Source organism: Anser anser, assembly GCF_964211835.1.
Source record: "Anser anser genome assembly, chromosome: 1".
Lineage (NCBI taxonomy): Eukaryota > Metazoa > Chordata > Aves > Anseriformes > Anatidae > Anser > Anser anser.
In genome coordinates this window covers 122,587,239-122,612,211 of record NC_139720.1, presented here as the reverse complement: position 1 = coordinate 122,612,211, position 24,973 = coordinate 122,587,239, and the positions used below count along the sequence as shown (strand labels likewise).

General features: G+C 38.0%; 1 protein-coding gene and 2 long non-coding RNA genes across 34 annotated transcripts in view; 2 read left to right on the top strand and 1 right to left on the bottom strand.

Moving 5' to 3' along the window:
* Positions 1-14,840, top strand: part of LOC310905167 — an 80,831-nt gene extending 65,991 nt beyond the window's left edge. For 5 of the 9 annotated variants that reach the window (XR_014588814.1, XR_014588815.1, XR_014588817.1 and 2 more), the window contains one exon: positions 136-14,840. This is a non-coding gene — a long non-coding RNA (uncharacterized lncRNA). The remainder of the gene's footprint in view (positions 1-135) is intronic. The other 4 variants (XR_014588816.1, XR_014588818.1, XR_014588819.1 and 1 more) reach the window with 3 other exon arrangements.
* Positions 1-24,973, bottom strand: part of DMD (dystrophin) — a 1,241,706-nt gene that overhangs the window by 811,794 nt on the left and 404,939 nt on the right. The window lies entirely within an intron of this gene.
* On the top strand, positions 19,193-24,144 carry LOC310905183. Its single transcript, XR_014588844.1, has 2 exons — positions 19,193-20,887; positions 21,137-24,144. It is a non-coding gene; the product is annotated as an uncharacterized lncRNA (long non-coding RNA).

The window sequence follows — 24,973 nt, the reverse complement described above, 5'->3', positions numbered from 1 at the left end:
TGCATGGGGTTACTGAAATAAGTTCTGCAGTACTGGCTCATTTATTAAACCTGTTTCTGTCTTCACTGTTAAGAAGTTTTCTCACATTTTTCTCAGTTCATACGTATTCATTTTCTCTGTGGTCTTCTCTCCTAGAAGCAAGTCGATAACATGATTCCAGTATTCAGACAGATAATTCCAGCTATGATTTATGACAATAGCTGCGTAGAAGCAACTGAGAAAAAGAACTGCAACCTTGTAGTGGATGCCTTTATTAAATAACACTAACTGATTACCTACAGATGTTGAAGAAAGCATGGGAAAGACCATGTGGACAGCCTTGCACTGCTAGCCTCGAGCTGTTTCCATCTCTGAGCTGAAAAGAAACAACTAAAGACAGAAGCTCCCTGAAAGCTCCTCCTTGCTCTTGTTAAAATAAGCATAAAAAAACTAAGGTAACCTATAATAATCACTTGAGCGCATAATAGGAGTACACGAATAAATGGGGAAAATGATAGGAATAAATGAACACAGAAGATTGAGTAACAGCACTTTCAAGAGCTACAAAGTAGGCAGTACAGAGCCTAGTTTCCCAACTCAACTGTCTACAAACTCTTCTTAATCTTATCTCCAATTGTCTCTCCCTTCCACAATGACTTAATTACGCTTAAAAAAAATTAATAAAAACAAAAATAAAGCTCTGGCTGTTCATATTACTGAGAAAAAACAAATTTTTCAGAGAGGTGAAAGCATGTATTCTGTGGGATAAGATGGGTACTAAAAATATACTTTAACCCCAATAGTATAGTTAATGTCTGTGTAAATAAAACCAATATTTATCATTATATATATATAAAAACAGTGAAATCTCCCTTTCATGCTTGCCTCCCCAAAAAGATTATCAAATATTTTTAACACTTTAAATACCTTGTCCTCTAGTCCATGACAATACATTAGGAACTATGTAGGCATTGTAACAGTTCATAAACATAATGGTCGTCCGTATGGCAGACTTAAAGGCAGGTTTTTGCATCTGTTTGGACTCAACAATTGAATTTAGAGACTTTGAGGATCAAAGCTGATAAAACTAGTCAGTAGATATTTTAACTAAGGAAAGGAGAAGAAAAGTTTATTATTTGATTAGACAACAGCTTTAAGTCATGAAGGTGATACAGCCATGAAGGACTGCAAATTTTGATCCAAAAACTTATTATTTCTTTTACCAATATAAATTTTGGGTGACACTGAACAGAACCACCCTTCAAATTATGTGGTAATGCCAGTATAAAACCATGCACAGCTTCTTCAAAGGCCTAAGTGGTGCATGCCCAGTGAGCTAATGCAGACATAGCACACGAGATGCAGGAAGAACTGAAGCATGCTGTGATACTCACAAAATTATGCTGGTCAAACTTTATAGGACAGCTACAATTACAGCAAATGCATATAGTATTCTGTGTAACATGATCTCCTGAAAATAACTTATACTTCTGCGTCTCCAAGGAGCCAGAGAGAACACAGCCTTAAAATATGGGACTTATTTTCAGAAATCAATTTCAGAAGACAAACCTGACTCCCCTTGAAGAAACACAATATCGATTTTATTGCGCAAGGTGATAAAAGAACAAGGCAATTAATAAGAACTGATCTGGAATTCTATGTACAGTTTTGATGAGGCGTTCAAAAATGATAGTGGAACAAGTAGTGGAAAAGAAAATTTATTATCTTAAGTGGGAGACAATGTAAAGAAGTTTGAAAGCTTTACCTAACAAAGGCTGACTGGAGATGTGACTGTACTTTATAAATATACCATGGCATAAAAACAATCAGAATAAAAAGCAACATCAAGCTCAGGGATGATGGTGACACAGGAATAAATGAGAATAAAATAAAAATTAATAAATATATTGCAGAAGATGCTGAAAAGTTTGCCATATTCAGTGAGATTCTGAGACAGGCAAAAGAACAGGAGCAAAATATGTAACTGACTATGCCAGAAAATGAGGAACTTGAAAACATCATCATTACATGTTTAACTGAAATTTCAGACAACAGGACTCAATGGATCACCAAGTCCCTCTTCTTCTGTTCCTCCTCCCCCCCCGCACCTTTTACGTTATAATTTATGTTAATTACTTTGCAGCTATACATTTTTAATACAAGTTACTGTAGTTTCATCTTTTTTTTTTCCCCTATAACCAGACAACCAACCAAACAAAAAACAGTGGAGGTTGTTTGGTTATTTTGTTTCTAATTATTTAATTATGGATAAATATGTGGATGCAATAACCTAGCAAAAATAACAATAACGATGTGTCATGTCTGCCTATTCTTAGAAACTCTAACAAGGCATTACACTAAAGATATCACAGAGCCTTTGCATATATAGCCCATATAAATATATTTACCAGCTAATAATACATCAACGCAAAATGGGAAAAAGCTGGAGATGGGTTAATGCAGCAAGTACAATGTAAACAGGAGTTAGGAATGCGTTTTAAGATATATGTATTACATATTTATCACGTATTATGTTAACAAAGAAGATGCAAGCAACTCAAATAATGGGTTTAAACAGGGCTATGAGGCAACAGGACACAGCAAAAAATTATCCGGGAAAAAAAGAAAGAATTTCTTAAAGAAAATTTCTTAAAGAAAGAATTTAGTGGCTAATCACTAAAAAAAAAAAAAAATCACCTAAAAATTATTCAGAGGAAGAGGCCTTGGCAGAGAACTAAGAATGCTCTGAAGACCCAGAATTAGACTTTGAACCAGTGCCTACAACATCTAATAAATAACTAAAGACATGATGAAATACAAGCCCAATTCTACTGGGATATTTTCATTCCTTAAGCAGAGGACAGTCTTTTTAGAGTAAATTACAAACAGATTGTTAAATAAAGGTCACCTGTGTTTTCTCTCACTTATTTGTATTGAAAAAAACAACAAATCTACACACACAAAAAAGACTACCAACAATCAAAAACACAACTGAGAGACACCTCTGAAACTAGAAGAGTAAGCAAACAGCTCTCCAAACCTCAAACAAGCAAAATGCAATACTTTATTATTTGCAAATAGTTAACATCCCGAAAGATATACAAAATGGTCACTATCCCACTTGGACAATATCCATTGTGGCTCCTTATTCATCAGTATAACTTCTGAAAAATCTTCAGCTCTGGTTGCCCTACCATCTGGACCCAATCAGATAGGCAGGCTGGCCCACCACTCTAAGAAGTCATCTCATCGCCACAGAAACATAGTAATTGTACTAAAAATGATCCTGTTGGATTCAGCTAGGGCAAACAGGTATGAAACCAGTCATGGAGAAGCAGCATGTTTTATTAAGCTGCAACATTAATAATTTAATGATACATATTTTGGGCCCTCAAAAAACATGAGCATAAGCCATGTTTCACATAACGTGGAATATTAACAGTGTACAACCTGCAAATTTCTAAGTCCGGAACAACAGATTTGTTGGAGACTGAAGAACTCAGTTTGTGTCAAGTACATACAGAATAACAGTGGGGACAAAGTGGCTTTGCCACACTATTCTTCCCATCAAGCCCAAGATGACCAGAGAGACCAGCAAAGCAGAAGGAAGGCACACAAAAATCTTGTCAATTCTGAGACAAGTGGATGAGAAGTGAATTATTTTCTAAAAACTTTGAATAATTACAAAATGAATTTACAATGCCTGACAGGCAAAGCTTTTCAGTAGATGCAGTTATGCCAGCAAAAAATGTCTTCTTAAGCAAATGTGAGTCAAGATACACCAACAGAAAAATGAGATAATTGCACCTCCCAAATCTTTCCGGTACGCCTAGACCCTATGATCCAGTATGACTGCTCAGTTAAGTCAAATTACACTTACTTTAAACTATGGAGCCATGGCATAGCAAACAATACGCAATGATCAAGTTCTGAGTCTCTAGAACTTAACTGCATTTCTGAAATCCCAGATGACCTGAGGATATAATCCTGTTAATAAAGCATTAAGTCTCATTTTCACTATGATTTTCAATTCAAAAAGATGCAGTTGTATTGCACAGAGGTTCTTACTCTCTAAGCCTTTATGACTTCCAGTGAAAATTCAGTGCTAACAAGGATATTGTTTAACAAAACAACTTGTAAAAAAAGGTATTAAATATACAGATAAAACAGGCATGAAATAACCTATGCCAGGATAACTACAGGAAGATAAAGCAAGCAGAATCAAAGGAAAATACTTTGAAAAGCATTTGTTCTATAGTATCTGTGTGCCCCTGGCAAACAATGAATAGGGAGAATTGATAGTCCATCATCACTGAAGCATGTTCAAAGATCTTACAGGTCAGGCTCCTTTTGTCATGTTTGTGTTCTACCATCAAATCTTAAAAGTCTTTACTCAAATATTACAACTTTCTGAAGGTACTGCTAGAGAAAACATAGCAGAAGTAGATCAGTAGCTCTGGATACTCTTTTAAGACAAATTGCTTTTCTGTTTTTTTTTTTTTATTGACTTTCTTTTAAAAAATGTTAATATGTCATAGACAGCAATATTTTCTCCGAAAAACGTGGCGGCCTTAACAAGTTAAATCAGTAACTCACTGTTGGGTAAGTCAGAGTTTGATTTTCTCAACTATTATTGTTTCTTCTCTTAGTGCCACATTGGGCATTGCACCAGATATTCAGGAGAAAAATCAGCAGCAGAACATTACAAAGAAATTAGTTTAATGAAAATTTTAAATCCATAAAGACTTGGAAATCTCCTGTTTCTCTCCTTTATGTGATCATACTGTCAAATAATAAGGTAGCTGTAGGGGAAACCCTAAACCTTTCAGGAAAATAAACAAACAAATAAATAAATAAATAAAATCCAACTCAAGGTCACAACTCTAGGTCACTTCTTTGAATAAAACCCAACTAAAGAATGGAAAATCACTTCCATCTGAACTTCTCATAAATGTTTGGTGGCTAATACACAGTTAGTCAGTGTCATTTCAGTGACTAGTAGACTAGTAAAAAGATTTCTAATCCATTACTCTTAGAGGGAGTCCCAGCAGAGAGGAACATGGGACTTAGAGACTTGAATATGTGGTGACTCACACCAGCTCAGTAACAAGCCCAATTATAATCTTCTACTGCAGTTGTAGAGCATGCAGTGCTTCTACATTGGCTGGTCTTCCCCTTCTCTTCCTAGAATTTTCTTCAGACACACTTTTGGATGTAGCACAACCTCCTTCCCTATGGTCATGGTCCATCTTTCCTGAAAGTCTATGTCTATGCACTGCAGCACAGCCATGAGAGCAATCTCATGCCCCTGTAATCCCAATGAGGACACCGCTCTGCAGCTGTCCATGGACTTCCTAGTCCCCCTGTTTGTTTCCCACATCATTTGCATTTGTGTAGTGGTTTTCACGTGGGGAAGTTGAGAGCCCTCTCATCATGATATCTCACAAACACTTCTTCGATGTCCCCTGTGCCTTCCCTTCTCCTCAGCTAATGACACATTCAGGTTAAAGCCCTTACTGCAAGGTTAGAACCTTGTCAGAGACTCTTCTCTTGGCCCACTTCATCAGACAACCCCATTCTTTTTCAGGTAGTCCTTGGTCCTCAGCGAGGGCCCCATAGTCAAAGAAGCCAAAAACCCTGCACCTAAACATCCTGCCTACCACTGGCTGCGGAATTGGGAAGCATCAAACACCTATTCAACTGCCTAGGAAGGATCTATATAGCTGCTGGGCAAGAGCGTAATAAACAGAGGCAGACAAGAGAGTCATGGCAGTTTCCAGACTTCTGAAGAACTTAATAATGAAAAAATAATTAGAGAATGGTAAATTCCTTCTTGCATGAATAACCAGACTGCATATTCATGAACACTATTATACACTGCCTGAACAGATAATGTGCAACCAAAAGTTTTAGAAGAAATTGATAATGCTCCTTACAAGGATTAAAATTCATTCATAACTTGGACAGCATCTGGTTTATTCCTGGACAGCACTTAAACAAAATGTAGCATTACATAAAATCTTATTACAACATTACAAGTCTTATTACAACAAATGAACCTTTAAAAAAAAATAAAACAAATATTTATCAACTAGTTTAGCATTCTGAACTGTTTCACCACAGGATAATACAGCAGAACAGCGCTGGAGGAAGGAAAGTGATCACTACGGATCTGGCTGCCTTCAATGCTATGAAACCTTCCCTACAGTTGTACCATCAGTACCCAGCTTTTGACTGAAACAAGGCCAGCAGGATTAAAACCATGAAATTATACTTGTGATTCCACTTGTGTAATACTGATTTACAAAAAAAATGCAATTATTAGCAACACCTATCTTTAAGTTAGTGATATTCAGTAGAGGTTTTCTCAACTACTCTTGTCTTCATACATACTAGAAAGACACCGTGACAGATTGAAGTTACGAGATACAAGCATACTCCGATTTCTTAGATATCACAGACTTTACTCCTTTCCTTCAGCTCATCTGATTTTTCACATTTAATTGTGTGCTATTTCTGCAGTAATTCTGTGTGAATTATTGTAAACAATTTTTTTTGCTGTTCTACATTCAACTACTGAAGCACAGTAAAGTGTTAAAATTACTGTAAACACTTGTGGCAGATGTTGATAATTGTAAAATGGCTGCTGGTGGACCTAATTATTCAGAATGAGCAGGAATGTAACAGAACTGTTCTGAAGGGACTTCAACACTGCAATTTTCCCATGCTTTATGAAAAACGGTTTCATTCAATAAATTACCATAGTAATTTCTTTTTTCTTCCACCCCAGCTTGTGATAAGGGGTACACACACCCTGAGGATTTACGTGTTAAAGCTAATTTGCTGAGTTAAACAGCCATCAAAATCAGGGCTGCTCTGAGCTTAATAACCTGCTACAGACTTCTAAGGCAGTCTGTAAGAATACTATTGACTCTTTAAATAATACTGTTTTAATTTTGCAATAAAGCAATTTAAAATAAGGTATCCAAAAGAGCAATACAAACAGCCTTCTGGAAAAGGAGAAAAGTATACTCTTACACTCTGCAGTACATTAACTGCTCTACTGGAGCAAGCAGCTTAATTTTTCTTCATTTCCCTGTAATCAACAAACAGAAGCTCTGGATAGACAAATAAACAAACAAAGTGGTGCTGCAAATGCTTGGCTATCATTCAGGTCCACCACAAAGCACTGGTATTGTGTGCTTTCTTGAGTCCTCACTCCCTGCTGTGCAGCAGAAACGTGTTCTTCCATCTAGTACTACAATGGCAAGAAAACTGTAGAAAAACTTCCATATTCACTTACTTATAGCAGCTAATACCAAAATAAGCTTACAATGGAAAAAAAAAAAGTAAGCACAGGACTGTAACATCAAATTAAGAAGGAATTTAGTTTTTATCAATGGCAAAAAGGCTACTCTAATCTTTTTTCATCTATTTCTTGATGCAAAGCAGCAGCCATATCTGTATCTTACCTAAATATATCAGCCTTTGAAAAATACCATAAAACACATGTAATATTATTTTGAAACCCAGAAGCTAATATGAACCTTGTGAAAATATGCTAAACGAATGCCAGAAGATTAAAAAAAAAACATAGGTTGTGAGTAATTTACACTGAAATGTCATGCATTGTCCCTTATTCCCTTCTTAAAATGTATGAGATTTTTGCATTGACTTCACTTGGCCAAGACTTGCTTTTCAAAATGTATTTATCAATGCATAACTGTTTTCCTGATCTAAAATTTGCACATCACATCAAGTTTGATGGAAAGTATGTTTTACTTGTTTAGAAATATGGTTTATTTACAGCATGTACTTTTATGTAATATTGCCACATAGCATGTGTTGATATACAAAATACATCATATGTATATTCTATTGTACTGTATAGATGTATTGTATGAGGTATGTGTCTATTAAAAGAAGGTGTGATCACTCTCCAAAGAGGGACTCTGTCTGATCATGTTGTTCTGACTGATGCTGTCTGTCTGAGGTGGAACACAAAGGAGAGAGAGACGACTGATCCTGCTTTTAAAAGTAACTGAGGATGCAATGAGGTGTTTCTAGAGCGTGTGGTGGGGTCAGGAGAACGTGCTCCAAGCTTGCAGCACAAATGAAGTGATTCCAGAAAAGAACATAAACAGGATCCCAGTACAAGCCTCAGAAATACTGGAAAAAGAAACAGATCTTTCCCAAAGACCAAAGGAGGACAGCAAGGAGTTCACTTTAACCCAGAAAGGCACTAAAAATTGGTGGTTGGAGAGCTTGCATGAGAAAAGAACCTTGACTGAGAAAACAGATTGGGGACCAAACAAATAACAACAACAAACTGTTCCACTAATGTGCAACTACTTTTAAGATGAACGAATTTTAATAATCCCCCCCCCAAAAAAAAAGCTTTGTCCTTATGTTATTGTATTCTTTATCTTTTCATTGATTTTTTTTATCCTACATAATCCTGAACAAGTTGGCAGCTATTTCAAAGAGATGCTGCATTTTGACATTTTAAAGAATCTTCAGACAAGAAAAACTACTGAATCACAAAGCCATCACATCACATAAGGAACAGGTTCCATACCCAATACAACCTTTTGTTTGCAAAAACTAAACTCTTGAGCATTTCTGCTGCTGTAGTTCAATAGGTAAAATGCTTATTTCGGTAAAATGCTTATATTCAGTAAACTGGAGGCTCTCGGCACAAGAGCTTAGCAGCAATTTTTTCCTTTATTAGTCTGTGCTCAATAAGCCATTATAGAGGTATGGTGTTATGGCCCTCTAGGCACAGACTGCTGAATGACCTTAAAGAAATGAATATCTCCTTTAGTGTTATATTCTAATTTTAATCCAAGGAGCCAAGTCACATATCATGGAGTTAAGACACTAATAAAATTTTCATAATTTAAGCCTTTTGCTCCTATTTCAAATGTAGACTCATTTCAGTTACAATAGCCATCAACAAAAGCACGAACGTAATTGTGAAATGACATGCAATTGCATCCATTACAGCAGCAGAAAACAACATACAATTTAAGCATAAAATGAATTGTTTTATTTTAAGTAATACTATTTAGGATGTAAACACATATCTACAATTATGTAAAATCAGGTCTGACAACCGTTCTACAAAACCTAAACAATTAATAGCAGAAAACTTACTCTCTTCACCTTCATTATGTCATAACTAATGCTATCGTGTTTGCTTTGTTACGTTAAAAAGGGCTCAGGAACAGAGACTATAGAAGAATTCCCCAGAATACAAATAAAACAATTAAGTATAGGTAATTAACTTGCAAACTATCTGTTTCTCTTCTGTCAATGTGTATGTCTATTGGGGAAGCACTCTGTAAGTAGCTGGTCATGTCTGTTGAATGTGTTATGTACATAAGGTGTATATTCAATTAATGGCTAGCATTTTCCCAACTGTTAATAGACACTGTTACACTAATTACACTTACATGTTTATTAAAACCATATATAAGATTAGTTTAGTTTATTTAGTCCAGGTTGCTTTTTGGTTTGAAAGAAAATAAACTCTAAAGATTTCTTTAGTGTTAGGAACGAATTGTACAGAATATTACTCTTTTTTTTTTTCTCATGAAAAAAGCTAATGCAAGGAAAACTCAACAAGAATCATATTTGCAACTACATATTGACTTGGAATTGAAAGATTAAAAACAATTTCCGTGTCAAGTTGTGGGTCAGAATAATATATCATACAGTATTTCAGTCATTGAAGCCAACTATCTATTTGCTTCAGTAGCACAAATAAGAGGATGAATTGTAGCAATTCTCAGCCTATGATAAGTTACTAACAGACTAATTCTTGTCAGTGGAGTGATAACTGATTGTACAGTAAAAGTGCACTGAAGAAAGGTAATGAATATTCTAGAAAAGAAAGATTTAAAAGCCTCACCAGTCACTACAGTTCACGGCACAATAGTTCTGCAGTTCCTTGTTTCGATTTATCGCAGCAAACTATCCAATACCAATTTTATCCAACATTTCCCAGTAGAATACTTGCAATACAAAAACACAGCTAAAACAAAAGTATATGAACTTTGATACATCTAGTAGTAAATTAAGTACAGTATGGATGGATGCTTTTCCATTGCACTCTCCCAATCTGTATGTACAGAGATAGGGACGTTCAGGGAGCAGCCTGTGACAGGATTTTCTACTTACGCCTGACAATTTAAAGCAAGCTAGAGTCTCTTCCAAAAAGGACCACCTTCTTGTAATACTGAACCATCATCAGCTGCCCATTGAGAACAGGACAAATTTGATCAAGTGCTTCAGTTTCTTATGCCCCACACTGCAGCAGAAATGAAATACAAGATCTGGCAATACGCTACAAGTGCGCTCATCAGCAGAGGAAAGAGCACCAGCTTCCACCCTGCCTCTCATGCTGAGTACCACCAGGAGGAACACAACTGCATAAGCTGACCTGACATCATTTGCCACTTCGAGCTAAGGGACTCAAACCAGAGGAATGGATACAAAAAAGGCTTGGTTTTCAGTGATGCCGAGCACCCTCAGATGGTGTGCACAGCTCTAGTTATCAGAGGCCTTACCCCAATCAGTACAGAGCAACTTAATTTAGACACTACTTCCTAGCAGATGCATTTAACACTGAAAGATGACATTCAGTAGATGAAAGGACTAGGTGTCAGAAAGTTTTAAGTAGTTTCTGAACAAGAGGTTCATGAAGAAGAACTACGTGATTGTAGACTATTTGATTTGCACACAGAATTAGAAACAATGTAAATCAGTCTCCACATCAAAATTTTGTTCTCATTTATGAAACATTTTGAAGATGCTGGTTCAATAGTAACAAAAAAGTGAAAGAATAAAAAGTTTAATCACAGATTAGCTGTCAACTTTAAAATTTAAGAATTACAGCATTCAATGTTAATTTTAAAATTATTTAAACTTATGCAAAGAATCTTAAAAAAATGTTTTCATTTTTAAATGCTAAAAGTTAGCAAACCTCTGATAATTAATTGCAAGCAATTTTAAGCTACAACTTTAATTCAAAGGTTGAGTGACTGGGTCAAACACCGCTCTACTGTTTTATTAAACCATGTATCAAGGAATTTGATTCAGTACAGTTAAACAACAGCCCTTGTTCAGAAAACTAGCAATTGGATTGCAACTAGCTCATCCATGACCAAAACTAACTCCTCTGAAGTATAAAATAAATCATCTTGAATTCAGAGCAGCACATTAAGCAAATTTGAAACAAAGTTGGAGGTATAGAGATATAACTGCCTATTAAAATCCAGAATGTTTTTTTCCACTTCACAGCTATCTCAGTAATGATATATTTTTTGCTGTAAAAACAAATTGACAGAACTGGATGGGCTTCTGGAAACAAAAGTTGTTTTCTCCAGCATTACTAGAGATGTGTTAACTGCCTTTACCATCTGTGAAAGGATGATAATGCTTGCATACAGTCCTCACAGGGATTTTTGTGGGGATTAATTAATATTTTTTAATGTGCTTTGAAGATTAAACACTCAATAAGAGCAGAGCTCATTATTCATTTACTTTTGGAAAAGTAGAAGTCTTCATAACAAAAGCTGGAAACAATAACTGTAGTATCACCTCATAGTAGGAATAGTAAAAAATTAAATACTTCAATTCTATGCAATAGTTAAACTGCAGTTTTTGATTAAAATCCCACTGTTTTCCTTGTTCTCAAGACTTTGGACTGACTTTCCCTACTTCAGAGGTTTGAAAGAAGCTTTTCCTAACTTTCCAGATGTAATTCACGATCTGGAACTCAGGCTTACTCAGGGGTATTTCTCAAACCAGTGAATCCTAACTCAACCTTCTTCTCAAGAGAAATCATCCTTCTTGACAGACCATGCTCTTGTGTTCCAAGTACGAACACTCCCACAATGCCATCAGCACATTACCCAGATTCTTACTAGAAGTAGTATTTATTCCCTTCAGTGAGGTTTGTAAAATCTGAGTGTTTTTTCAGAATGGATCTGGAGAGAAGGCTGGATCAAACAGAGCGATGCTTGTTTTTTCAATCACCCAGCTGGTGTAAGACACTTGACACAAGACTGCCATGCCAGGAACAAAATGTTCCAGGCTGCTTCCACTTACCTGCATCCCCTGCCTGGTACTGTGTCCGATGTATCTCACACTGGAAATATATTGACTGGTGGCTGTTCTCTGTGTGGTGTACGCCAGGTGAGAATGAGTTTATTGGCATTTGAAATGCTGTGTCCTGGCATTTGGAGTTAGATCATAATTGTTTCTGCTCTTAAAAATTAATACAGGAAGAGCCACTCAGTCGTCCAACATTGTAATGAATGACAGTTGAAGGATTTTCCCTGCTATCTGTTTCATAATTAGCGCTTGTGAACATGAAATCTTATACTAATGATGTACAAACACATGGGAATTCCTTAACTTCCACCCTAATGGGGAGATCTTCCAACACATTAACTGGAGCATGGACCCCTTCTAAACCTGTCAGTATTCCCCTTGGATCTACTACACTGATTTAGATCAATTGCCCTATAAAACCCAAGCATCAGAACACACAGCATATAATCCTTACCATTTTAATGCAAGTCTGCTCTTTGTGTTTGATACCATTGAGAGCCAACCTTATATAACTTTTCCCAGTCAAATATATGGAGAGTTTCCTACCTTGTAACATAGACCTCAGTGGATTAACAGGAAAGTTTCAAAGAAAGATTTTATGTTTGGCATAGAGGCAACATCTGTCAGTTATCACAGGACTTTGCAAAACAGACAAAAAGAAAAACTATGAAAGGTGTCAGAGTTCCAAAACCAGAGATTTAATGGCAGTAGTTGAAGATACTAAATTACTGGAAGAAAGTTTATATAAAACTGTCCATTTAAGGACCTTCGCACCATATCAAAACAGCTTATTATGGTGCATCGGAATGAATTATTTTTCAGTTGCTTTGGTTTAAGAAGTGATTCAAAACTAAAAGTTTTTTTTTTTAATTTATTTACTTTCTTTTATGTTTAGTGCTGCCTAATTCATTTCTAGGTGGGATGTTATATAAATTGAAAAATGGTGTCACACAAGTAAAACTACAGATAATATTCATTATAATAGACATACACGAATAACATAGTAAGGAGAAGAAAAAGCTTCAGAAATACAGCTAAAAACACCAAACGTTTCTGAATACTTCACAAGAGATAAATGAAGTTACTTTTTTTTTTTCCTTAAATAAAATTAAAATTACATGTGTTATAGTAGCAAACAATTCATATTTTCTGTGGCTCAGGCAAAAAAGAAAAAAGATGGGTGAAGCTGTAAAAAGAAAGGGAAGCAAAAGCAATGCGTCCTTAGTTATCTACCATTGTTCTTAAATAATTTACTTCAGAAAGTTTGAGAAAGAAACACAATTTCTGTACTTTAGACAACTAAGTACTATTAAACTTCCTTAAAAAAATGGTGGGAAAAATAACATAAAAAAGGAGCAGCTTAATATAACACGGGAGGTGGGAGCAGGAATCTCTGGCATGTATTGAGCTAGCAAGCAGATGAGAGAGCAGTTTCCTTGAGAGAAGGAAAAATTACTGCAGAAGAATCAGTGACCAGACTACAAAGGACAACTGCTAAAGAAACAAAGGAAGTTAGATGACTACTTCCAGATCATAACTCCTGTCATGCAGACAGCACAACATCCATTTATCATTTGCAAGATTGAGAATCGAGAGAAGAATCCAAAAGCAGATCAGGATTTTAATCACAAGGGAGCAGGCAGCAAATGAACATAAAAAGAAGGGATGAAGGGAAGGAATGAAGACTCAAGCAAAAGAAATCCAGCAGGACTGAAGAGCAGTTATGAGAAGAAGCATCATTCAAAAAGCTGAAATCACATACAAATGGAGGAAATAGAAAGGGGAATAAATTCTAACAGACTCAATGTAAAAAGCCAAAATGAAGACCGGCCAAGAAGGAACAACTAGAAAAACATGAAAACTAGTAATAAAACTTCTCTCAATCATATCCCAAGTGGGATTCCCCCTACAGACCTTGTCAAATGAAAGGGTTAGCATAACAGAAGCATGCAAAGACAAGGCAAATGTTGAGAACTTAAATGACATAAACCAGTATTCAGGACAGCTTCCCATCCTGAAACAGTCTGGGAAGGCATGGAGAGTGTCCAGCTAAAGGAACTTTCTCAAACCAGTGTATACATAGGAAAAAAAAGTGCAAGAAAATGGAAAAGGAACGATGGCTGGTAAGAAATAAATTTCATTTACCCAAGAATTCTATATCAGCTCAAGGGTGAAACTGAGCCACAAGGTGTTACAGGTAACATCTCATCTAAAATCAACTCAGAATATGAGGCCTGAAAGGTGGAAGATGGGATGACGACTTTTAGAAAGGCTTCTATACTTACTAGTGATAGTATATGGAATAATGGTAATAAGTAATAGAAGTGGCAGACATAGAAAAACCTGATATACAATAGGACTAGACAGCTTTTGTAAAGAGCAATCTTGTTTGACAAGTGACACAGTCAGAGCAATTTAGCTTGGGAGAGATTTCTAGATCATCTTGTAACAAACAGACCTAAAGAAGGGCCGATTTCTATTGGGTTGCTCACTGCCTTGTCCCAGTGACTTGTGCATATATCCCAGAAAAGTGATCTCACAGCCTCTCTAGGCACCTGCTCCAGTGTTTGACCATCCTCATGGTAAAAACTATGTTTTTTACATCAAATTTTAATGTCCCTTTTCACTGCTTTGTAAAGAGACTGAGAAGACCCTATCCTCCCAGCACCCTCCCACTACCAAACTATGGCCAGCAATGAGACCTCCCCCAGCACCCTGAACATTTTGCAGGTCCTCCTCTGGATTTGGACACCTCCTCAGATTGGACACCATACCCTAGAAGCAATCTCACAAGTGCTGAATCCAACACTGCTGAATTCCCTCAACCTGCTGTCTACATTCTTAGTAATTCAGCCCAGTAAGCAGCTGGGCTCCCTGCTGCAAGGGGGACCTGCTGGCTGACTATCAGCCAGGAATTATTTGCAGACTTGCTGAAGCGTATCCTGTCTCATCACCGAGGTCATTATTGAAGACATCAAAAGCAGTGTCAGACCTTCTATCCACCCCTGAGGAGCACTGCATGTAACCAGCCATCTGCAGATTTTGTACTACTGATCACAGCCCCTTGAAACCAGAAGTCCGGTCACTTCTCCATTCACGTCTCTCTGACGTGCCTGTAAGGGATACTATGGAATTCTTGTTAGAATCACGGTAAACAACAGTCATTGATTTCGCCTTATCCACCCCATTAGTCATCTCATCAGAAAAAGCAATCCGGATGGCCAGGCACAATTTGTTCTTTCTAAAACATGCTGACAGTTCCCTGTCAGCTGCTTATCCATCATCTACCTGGACACACACTACAGACAAAACGCAGTGCTAGAGTTGGCAAACGTAAGCTGGGAAAGGCATGGTGAAGTTCTGCTACGCCATCCCGGATATTTTCTGTTACGATAACCATTCATTACTGAGTAGAATTCAATACATATTAATATTCTAAAGCTATGCCTTTCTTCCACACACAATTTCTCATTAGGAAAGTCTCTTAAATTCTAGTTTTAGTTTCACAACTGAATACTTTCCCCTAATAATCATGCACAAAACCCTTGATTAATAGAACATTATCATTAGTGACACTGGGGGAATGAGCATGCAATTACTGTAGGGTCCACAGAGCAGCAATGCACGTGACCTTTAGACAGTCTTTCATCTGTCCTTAAACTACAATTTCCGGAATTCCTTGAGCTTCTCTGATACCTTTCTGGAAGCTTGCTCCTGCCAGCAATCACGTTTCACTCTTCACAGGCAGAAATATCTGACTTTAATACATTGATTTATTGATATGAATCTTGAGATTCGTCCTTCTAAAGGACATTTAACCTCCTGGAGGCAACCTACCAGTGGTTCCTCTCTGTGACCACAAACACCAGAATACAGATTTACAGAAGCTCGATCAGAAGAGTAAACAAAAGCTACATGGGCAGCATTATCTCATCACCTCTGGTTTAACTCAATTAAATAGATCTTATTCTATCCTGGCCTTGTAGGCTGTGCATGCATTGCCAAAGCAAACTCTAAACAAACACCTTCAGAGCCATACGTGACTGAAGCATAACTGCACTCCTGATCTCCAGTCCCAGGGCAACTGTTTTCATAAAAATACAGAATTTCCTATATTCTTCACACTGATCAACTAATTAAAACTATTATAATCAAGCATCTAGGGTAGAGAGCAGAATCCAGACTTCCTCCATTCACAGGTCACTAATAATCTTAAATAACCTGACTCTTGCCTCTTTAAGAGGCCAAGAAAACCTCAGACTATTTTCTACACACTGAAAAAGTTCAAAAACAAAGATTTAAAGGTAGAACATTATCTGACACATTGATCTGCTTATATTTGTGTTTAGTTCTATAGCTGTGGGGCTTCCAAGCCCCATGGGGCAGCTCACTTACTCTGGACTTTCCCTCCATGGAACAAGAGAGAAAACAGGAAGAACAAGACTAACAAAAAAAAATCATGGGTTGAGATAGAGATGTGGAAATCACTCAGCAGTTACTGCCACAGGCAAAATTGATACAACCTAGGGAATTTAAGTTCACTTATTGCCAATTAACATAACCTAAACATTTAATTAAGTCTGATATTGGGAAATAGGACATTTAAACGCATTTGAATGCGTTTTTCCTCTCCCTCCGCCAGCCCCAACTTCACTTCCAGACCCAGTTCACTTCCAACATCTCTCTTCCCCCTTTCCTAGCCTCCACTTCTTTTCTCCTCCCTCTTCTACGGTCACAGTCCTGACAGTGAGGCAAGAAACAGCCCATGAAGTTTGGGTTTCTCACTGCTCCTCATTACCACTCCTCACCCTTTTCTTCCCACTGCTCCTTCCATCTCACCCTTTTACTTATTGCAGCTCGGAAGACAGAGTCATGACTTGTGTAGTTTTACAGATATCAGGGAGGATGTCACAAGGCAACACTATAATAAAGAGGGATTTCAATTCATCTTATTTAAATTGTATATTATAACTTGTGAATGCTGAAACTTGAAATTTTTAGACAATTAGAATGTGAGTCCAGGAGAAACCATACAACAAGTACTCGAGAAGTGTTTTTTTATCAGGTTTAGAGCAGCATGCAGGCCTGGCAAGAAAAGCCAAGCACCCTTTGTACGGCCTTAATATACTGAAATTCAACACGATTTCCAGCTTCCCATTGATACAAGTATTTTTGTTTAAACTTCTGTTATATTTAAGTAACTTTTCTGTAAGAGACACTGGTGATTCCAATGCTGAAGTCTTAATTATGGCAATGTATAATACTAGAAATATTAATTACTTGTAACTTCATAGAAAATTCTTGAAAGCTTCCATTTGATTCAAGGATAATTATGCAGTCATAAAGCACATTTCCAGAATGAAGTCATGTACCATTTTAATGAAGGGGGAAAATGGTCAGGAAACATTTCAGAGAGCAGTTATCCTCGCTTATAACCGTGGCACACCAGCTTTATTCCCTTGCTACCGGATAACTAAGAAATGGTTTCAGGAGCATCAGTCCTTTTGCTCCAAAGTCAAATTATTTAAAGTACTACAACTGATTCAGATTATTTTGTATGTGCCTATCATTTTGTTCTTTCAAAAAGAGGGGTACTTAAAAACAAGCAAAAACACAACTACACAACACACTGTCCTGGTTCCAGTTAGGACAGAGTTAATTTTCCTCCTAGTAGCTGGTAGGGTGCTATGTTTTGGATTAGGATGAGAAGAGCGCTGATAACATGCTGATGTTTTAATTGTTGCAGAGCAGTGTTTACACCAGGCCAAGGACTTTTCGGCTTCTCGCTCTGTCCTGCCAGCGAGCAGGCTGGGGGTGCAGCAGGAGCTGGGAGGGGACAGACCCAGGACAGCTGACCCAAACTGGCCAAAGGGGTATTCCATACCATCTGACGTCATGCTAAACAATATATAGGGGTGGCTGGCCGGGGTGGGGGGGGGCCGGCTGCTCGGGGATAGGCTGGGCATCGGTCAGCGGGTGGCGAGCAATTGCATTGTGCATCACTTGTTTTCTTACACATTATTATTATTAATACTATTATCATTATCACTATTATTATTATTATTGTTATTATTATATTCCTGTCTTAATAAACTGTCTTTATCTCAACTCACCGGCTTCACTTTCCCGTTTCTCTCCCCCATCCCAGACAGGGAGGGGGGAGGGTGAGCAAACGGCTGTGTGGTGTTTAGCTGCCGGCCGGGTTAAACCACAACAGTCCTTTGCCACTGCTCGGGGGATAAGAGGGTGGTGGTGAAGGAGAAAGGGAGAGTGAACAGGTAGGGAAACATGTCTTCCCCTGTCCCCTTCACAGATTGGCTCCCTAACGAAAACAGGCAATAGGTGTAATTGCTAATAGTTTCCGAGATATGGTTTCCAAAGTATAGAGTTGACGTCAGTGCTGAGTACAAATACCAGGTTAGAGTCGTGACCAGATATTTCATCATTTCATAAGCCATCGTTACACCGCACAGTACCATAACAATCTTAAACCAGGGCCCGGAAAGGATAAACAGTGCAACAGGGAGCACATACAGAAAGTAACGCACCATAAAACTCAATTTGGAAAACAGGCACAGTAGACTGGAGATTAAGGCAATCAACATCGTGACTAGCAACTATTAAGCAGGTCCAATACTTATACCAATTTTAGTTTAACACACTCTGGTCAAATTTGTCGATATCTCAACCCTTCGAGCCCCACGTTGGGCGCCAAAAGGGCTGTTGTGGTTTAACCCGGCTGGCAGCTAAACACCACACAGCCGTTCGCTCACCCTCCCCCCTCCCTCTCTGGGATGGGGGAGAGAAACGGGAAAGTGAAGCCGGTGAGTTGAGATAAAGACAGTTTATTAAGACAGGAATATAATAATAACAATAATAATAATAATAGTGATAATGATAATAGTATTAACAATAATAATGTGTAAGAAAACAAGTGATGCACAATGCAATTGCTCGCCACCCGCTGACCGATGCCCAGCCTATTCCCGAGCAGCCGGCCCCCCATCCCGGCCAGCCACCCCTATATATTGTTTAGCATGACGTCAGATGGTATGGAATACCCCTTTGGCCAGTTTGGGTCAGCTGTCCTGGGTCTGTCCCCTCCCAGCTCCTGCTGCACCCCCAGCCTGCTCGCTGGCAGGACAGAGCGAGAAGCCGAAAAGTCCTTGGCCTGGTGTAAGCACTGCTCTGCAACAATTAAAACATCAGCATGTTATCAGCGCTCTTCTCATCCTAATCCAAAACAGCACCCTACCAGCTACTAGGAGGAAAATTAACTCTGTCCTAACTGGAACCAGGACACACACTTAAGCCTTTTTATTTATTTTCTCTCCCCTTCCCAGTTCTTATTCACAGAATTGCCCTGTTTATTGCTCAAGTAGTTTTTCTTCAGATTAGGTTGATTTTTGATACAGCCACTCTGGTTGGCAGAATAATCCCTAAAGGTCACATCTCAAAAATATTACCCACAGAGAGCTTAATACATACAACAACTTTTCTGGCCATCTCTATATAAAATACACTGTTATTTAGAGCAACGGTATAAACAGAGCAATTCAAGGATCACCTCCTCCAAGCTCAGGAGAGATGCATACCAACATAGAGGATGTCGAGTAAAATGACCAGGAGACCTGCATGGCTGAACAAGGAACTCCTGGCCAACCTCTCACAGAAAAAGGAGGCCTACAGAGAGTGGAAGCAAGACAGGCAGCCTGTGAGGAACACACAGAAATTGTCCAAGCAGTCAGGGATCAGGTTAGGGAAGCTAAGGCCCTATCAGAATTAAATTTGGCCAGGGATGTCAAGGGCAACAAGAAAGGCTTCTACAGGTACCTCAGTGATACAGTGAAGACTAGGGAAATTGTGGGCCCTCCCCCAGAGGAAATGGGAGACCTAGTTACCCAGGATACAGAGAAGGCTGAGGTACTGGATGACTTCCGTGCCTCAGTCTTCTCCAGGCAAGAGCTCTAGCCACACAGTCCAAGTTCCAGGAGGCAAGGGCAGGGACTGGGAGAATGATGAACTGGCCTGGGTAGGAGAAGATCAGGTTCAAGACCATCTAAGGAACCTAAAGTCATACAAGTCCATGGGACCTGATGAGAGGTATCTACAGGTCTTGAGGCAAGAGGTGGATGTAGTTGAAGTTCATGAAGTTCAACAAAGCTGACTGCAAGGTCCTGCATCTGGGCCAGGGCAATCCAAAGCACAAATACAGGCTGGGTGGAGAATGGATTGAGAGCAGCCCTGTGGAGAAGGACCTGGGGGTGTTGGTTGATAAGAAGCTCGACACGAGCCAGCAATGAGCGCCTGCAGCCTAGAAAGCCAACTGTATCCAGGGCTGCATCAAAAGAGGCATGGCGAGCAGGTCCAGCTCTGCTCTCCTGAGACCCTACCTGGCGTATCGCATTCAGCTCTGTGGCCCCCAGCACAATGAGGACATGGACCTGTTGGAACGAGTCCAGAGGAGGGCCACAAAGATGATCAAGGGGCTGGAGCACCTCTCCTATGGAGACAGGCTCAGAGAGTTGGGGTTGTTTAGCCTAAAGAACAGAAGGCTCTTGGGAGACTTTATAGCAGCCATCCAAAGAGGGTCTACAGTAAAGCTGGAGAGGAATTCTTTATGTAAGTGTAGTGATAGGACAAGAGGTAACAGTGGTTTTAAACTAAAAGAGGGTAGGCTCAGATTAGATATAAGGAAGAAAGTCTTTACTCTGAGGGTGGTGAGGCACTGGAACAAACTGCCCAGAGAAGCTGTGGATGACCCATTCCTGGAAGTGCTCAAGGCCAGGTTGGATGGGGTTTTGAGCAATCTGATCTGGTGGGAAGTGTCTATGATTCTATTCTATGAGTCTACAAATCAGAACCATCAGAAGACAATCAATAGCCTGCTTTCTGCAAGGCTCTATACAAAAGAAAAAAATCCTGAAATCGCAGCAAGCTATAAAGAAACCAGAAAAATCTCAAGTCCACAAGCCCCTTTTTTTGGAAGTAGCGCAACATCATTCCAACAATGATCTCTCTGCTGCTTGAATTCTAGATGAAAGCTGTGACTGAAATTCTCCTGTACTCATGGTATTCATGAAATTGCTACCTCCAGTATCTACTCATAAATAAATACATGATTTTTTCATTTTTTTTTTCCATGAAAAGAATCATTAATCTGAGGCTATTCTTTTTCACCTAGCTTCCAGAAAGCAACTACTATAAAAAACACTGCTCATTAGGCCATTAGTTTAAAAATTTATAGATGGAAACGAAGGAAAACTTTAAAGAAAAACTAGTATGATACTATAAAGCCTTGTTCCTTTAACTTTTGTGTGCGTGTATGTGTGTGTATGTACAAGTGCCCCATCAGGACTGCTATTAGCCATTTAAGTGCCTCCTGACTTGCCATAAATCTTTTCTAAATTTTGGTTCTTCTGATTAGGCCATGACTTTTCAAGGTACATTGTTTAAATGAAGCCATCAAAAATTATCTACAGCAAAAGAAAAACTTTCCCGTATTTTTAGAAACAGCTTTTGCCCTATGTGCAGAGCAAATAATCGCAAAAATATCAGAAAATGAGTAAATCTACCACCTCTACAATGATTATAACAATGCAGCTTCTTCTTCTAATAGGCAATCGCAAAGTTAGAAATATTAGGAAAAATCTTAAGGAAAAACTAAATAAATTTCACTGTAGTCCTGCCTTCCAAACATTTATTTTAAGTATCTTAAAAATGCAAGAACTGACTGAAGATGGATGATGTTTTTTTCCCCCCTCTTTCTAGATTTAATCATTTCAACCACTATCACATGTTCTCTTTGGAATCTATAGAAAATTGATTCATTTTGTTTGTATGGAGAAATGAAAATCCTCTCTCAAGGTATTTTTTACAATCAGTACAGGAAAGTCATTACTGTGCCCAGAAAATCTTGTCCAGAGGCTTAACACAAACACACTGAGGATGTAAGGAAATCACTTGAGATGCACTGTCCTGTTATGGAACAATGTCAACTGCTGATGAAAATCACAACAGAAGGGGTTATAATTCTTATGGTCTTTTTTGACATTTTGATCTCTAGACAACCACACTTAAAGGCTGGAATACATTTCACAGAGTTACACTTATGCACGTGAATTAGTTTAGAATCCCTCACAGTTAAGATCAAAACCAGAATGTACTATTTCAAAGGAATTATCCACCTTTAGGATCTGATTCAACTCATTCTAAACTGCCCCCTACCTCTCCCTCCCTTCCTCCCTCTCTCCAAATGGAAAAAACCAACACACCATCTTAGATGACTCAAAAATATCAATATTCTCTGAGTACAGAGTCTACCTAGCTCAGATGTTGAGTTCTGGTCTAGAGATGAAGGTTGTTAACATGAATACTACCCCAAAAATTCATATAAATATCTTCCTTCAATCTCTCATCCAGAGGCTTGAACTTAAATTTGTTTCTTCCACCGCCTGGTGGATGAATGTTCCATATGACCTTCTGCTAACAAATACCAAGATGAAAATGTCCAGCATTTCCACTCGGAATACACCAATTTACTAAGATTTCATAAAACTAACTGCTCTTAGGCACACAAGAATTTTTCTGGCTACATCAACAATCAGCATTTTCATAATAATAAACAACAAAGCTAGCTTAACTATAAAGAGAAATTAGTGTATTTCAGCAGGAATTACGATCTCTCTCTTTGACTGCCACTGAAAGAACAGAATCTTACTGCTTTCTACTGGACCCCACATGGCAACAATTCAGACTATTTGCGTGGCTGCACTCACATCTTGCATCCTTCATTGCACGATGGCTTAATCAAATGATGACTGTTTTGCTACTGTAAATGAAGGCTGTGCAAACATTATCTCTGCCTGGGAAGTAAATGATAACTTGCAAACTGGAACTGAGTTCTCCTTTTCCTCTGCGCTCAAACAAAACAAAAGAACCAGCATTTGTCTTTTTAACTGAAGGCTCTATCTTTTTAACTGCAGGGGCTATGGCTTGCACGGTTCATGAACTTATCACGTATCTCTAGATTTCTTTATTTCATGGAGTGGACAGGCTGCCAGAGATTGGAGTAACTTCTCCTACAAGATCAGACTTGCTCAAAATCTATAGCTGAATTAAATGATCACTTTTGTCATGCATCCCACACACAAGTTACTTTATTGGCTGACACAAAGTCTCCAAAGTAACTACCCTATTAAAGCCAGAAAAAATTCCACAGGGAATGAGCAACTGAGTTTAATCAGGTCTAGCACATTATCTCAATACTTTGAAGAGAGAATTATTTTATAACTTTTAAAAGAGAAACTTCTGTAAGTGTCCTAACACTAAGTCATGGTTTTGTTATTATTATAACCATGCACAGTCACACAGTATCTTCCCCAATTCACAGAACTGCTATAATACCCATATACTTGGGAACTTACCTAAAGCTATTACTTTGAAATTCAAGCCCAGGGGCCACTACACCTTTTATCTGATGTTTAACTCTCAGGAAGTTTTAACAACAAAAGCCACTTTCACTGGGTTATTAGTTGAACTGATAGTCCTTGCAATTGTCACAGTATTCATGCACTAAGTAACTTTAAGAAATACTCTTCTCAGTCCTTTTGAGAATTTTAAATTCAAGACAACCTTGCCTTCTCTTCTGTTCTGAAATTGACAAAATTTGACTGTTTGAAAACACACTTTCTTCAAATAACAAGGTTCTCAGATCTGGCCCACAGCAGGCACAAAGAATAAAGACAGAAGCATGCAAATGTTCAGGTATTTTTTTTTATTATTATATTTTGTTGAACAGAATCTTTCATATTCTGCAGTAAGAGATTTTTGCTAACTTTCCTCTCTCCTTTTGCAGCATGTTGAGACTGTCTGTAACATAAAGAAGAATTGAATATGCACCATATGAAAAGTTTTTCAGCTGAAAGAAACTTTTTAAGAAGTGGAGCACTTCTGTATTACCAGACACTAAAAGCACTTTCAAATAGGCTGAAATTTGTTTTTGCCATAGATGGTTTTGATTAAAGAAAAACAATTTACAGGTTACTATTTATTCCTTCTGGGTCAAACATTTTACTCCTGAAGTTATTTTAGTGATTATCAGCATTTCTGTTTTTCTCATTCCCTGGTAATTGTGGCACCTTATTTCTCACTAAAATAGTCCACAGTCTATCATTCATCCATTCTTTTCCTCTTACCAATCATTATTTAGCATGAGAAATACCATAAAAAGCGCTATCAAGAATTCAACAGCTAAAAAAAAATCTACATTTTACAATCAGAAGCTAAAGAAGTAGGATTAAAATAACGATTAGTACACCATCTTAATCATGAGTTTTTAAAATTTGTTTTCTATAATACACAAATCTGGAATTTCAGACTCACAGAGCTTGGATTCTGTCTTATGCAGTCTGAGATGTTCTCCACACTCAGGAATTTAACTTTTACACAGTCAAGAAAGAAAGAATCCAAATAAAACAACAGAGAAACATCTGGGATACTGGCACAAATGACAACGATTTTTCCTTACAATTTCAATAGGAACTTCTGAAAAAATGCCTTCCTGTGTACATCTTTGTGCCTGCTTAAGCCTAAAAGTATATAGCAGGATATTTTCAAGAGTTTAAACTACAGAACACAATCCACTGTATTCAACAGCTGAAAAAGTTTTACCCTTGTAAGTTTCTTCAGCTCAAAGGAAATGCACGCTGCCACTGCATTAGAAGGGTGAGGCATAATATAAACATTCTCTTTTATTATTATAGTAGCAGCAAAGGTGAAAAAACCCTCAGAACTGCCAATCACTATCTGGAAAGAAGTATTTTTACATTAGATTCACCTTTTAAGCAAAGTAGTCTATTTCATACGTACATCA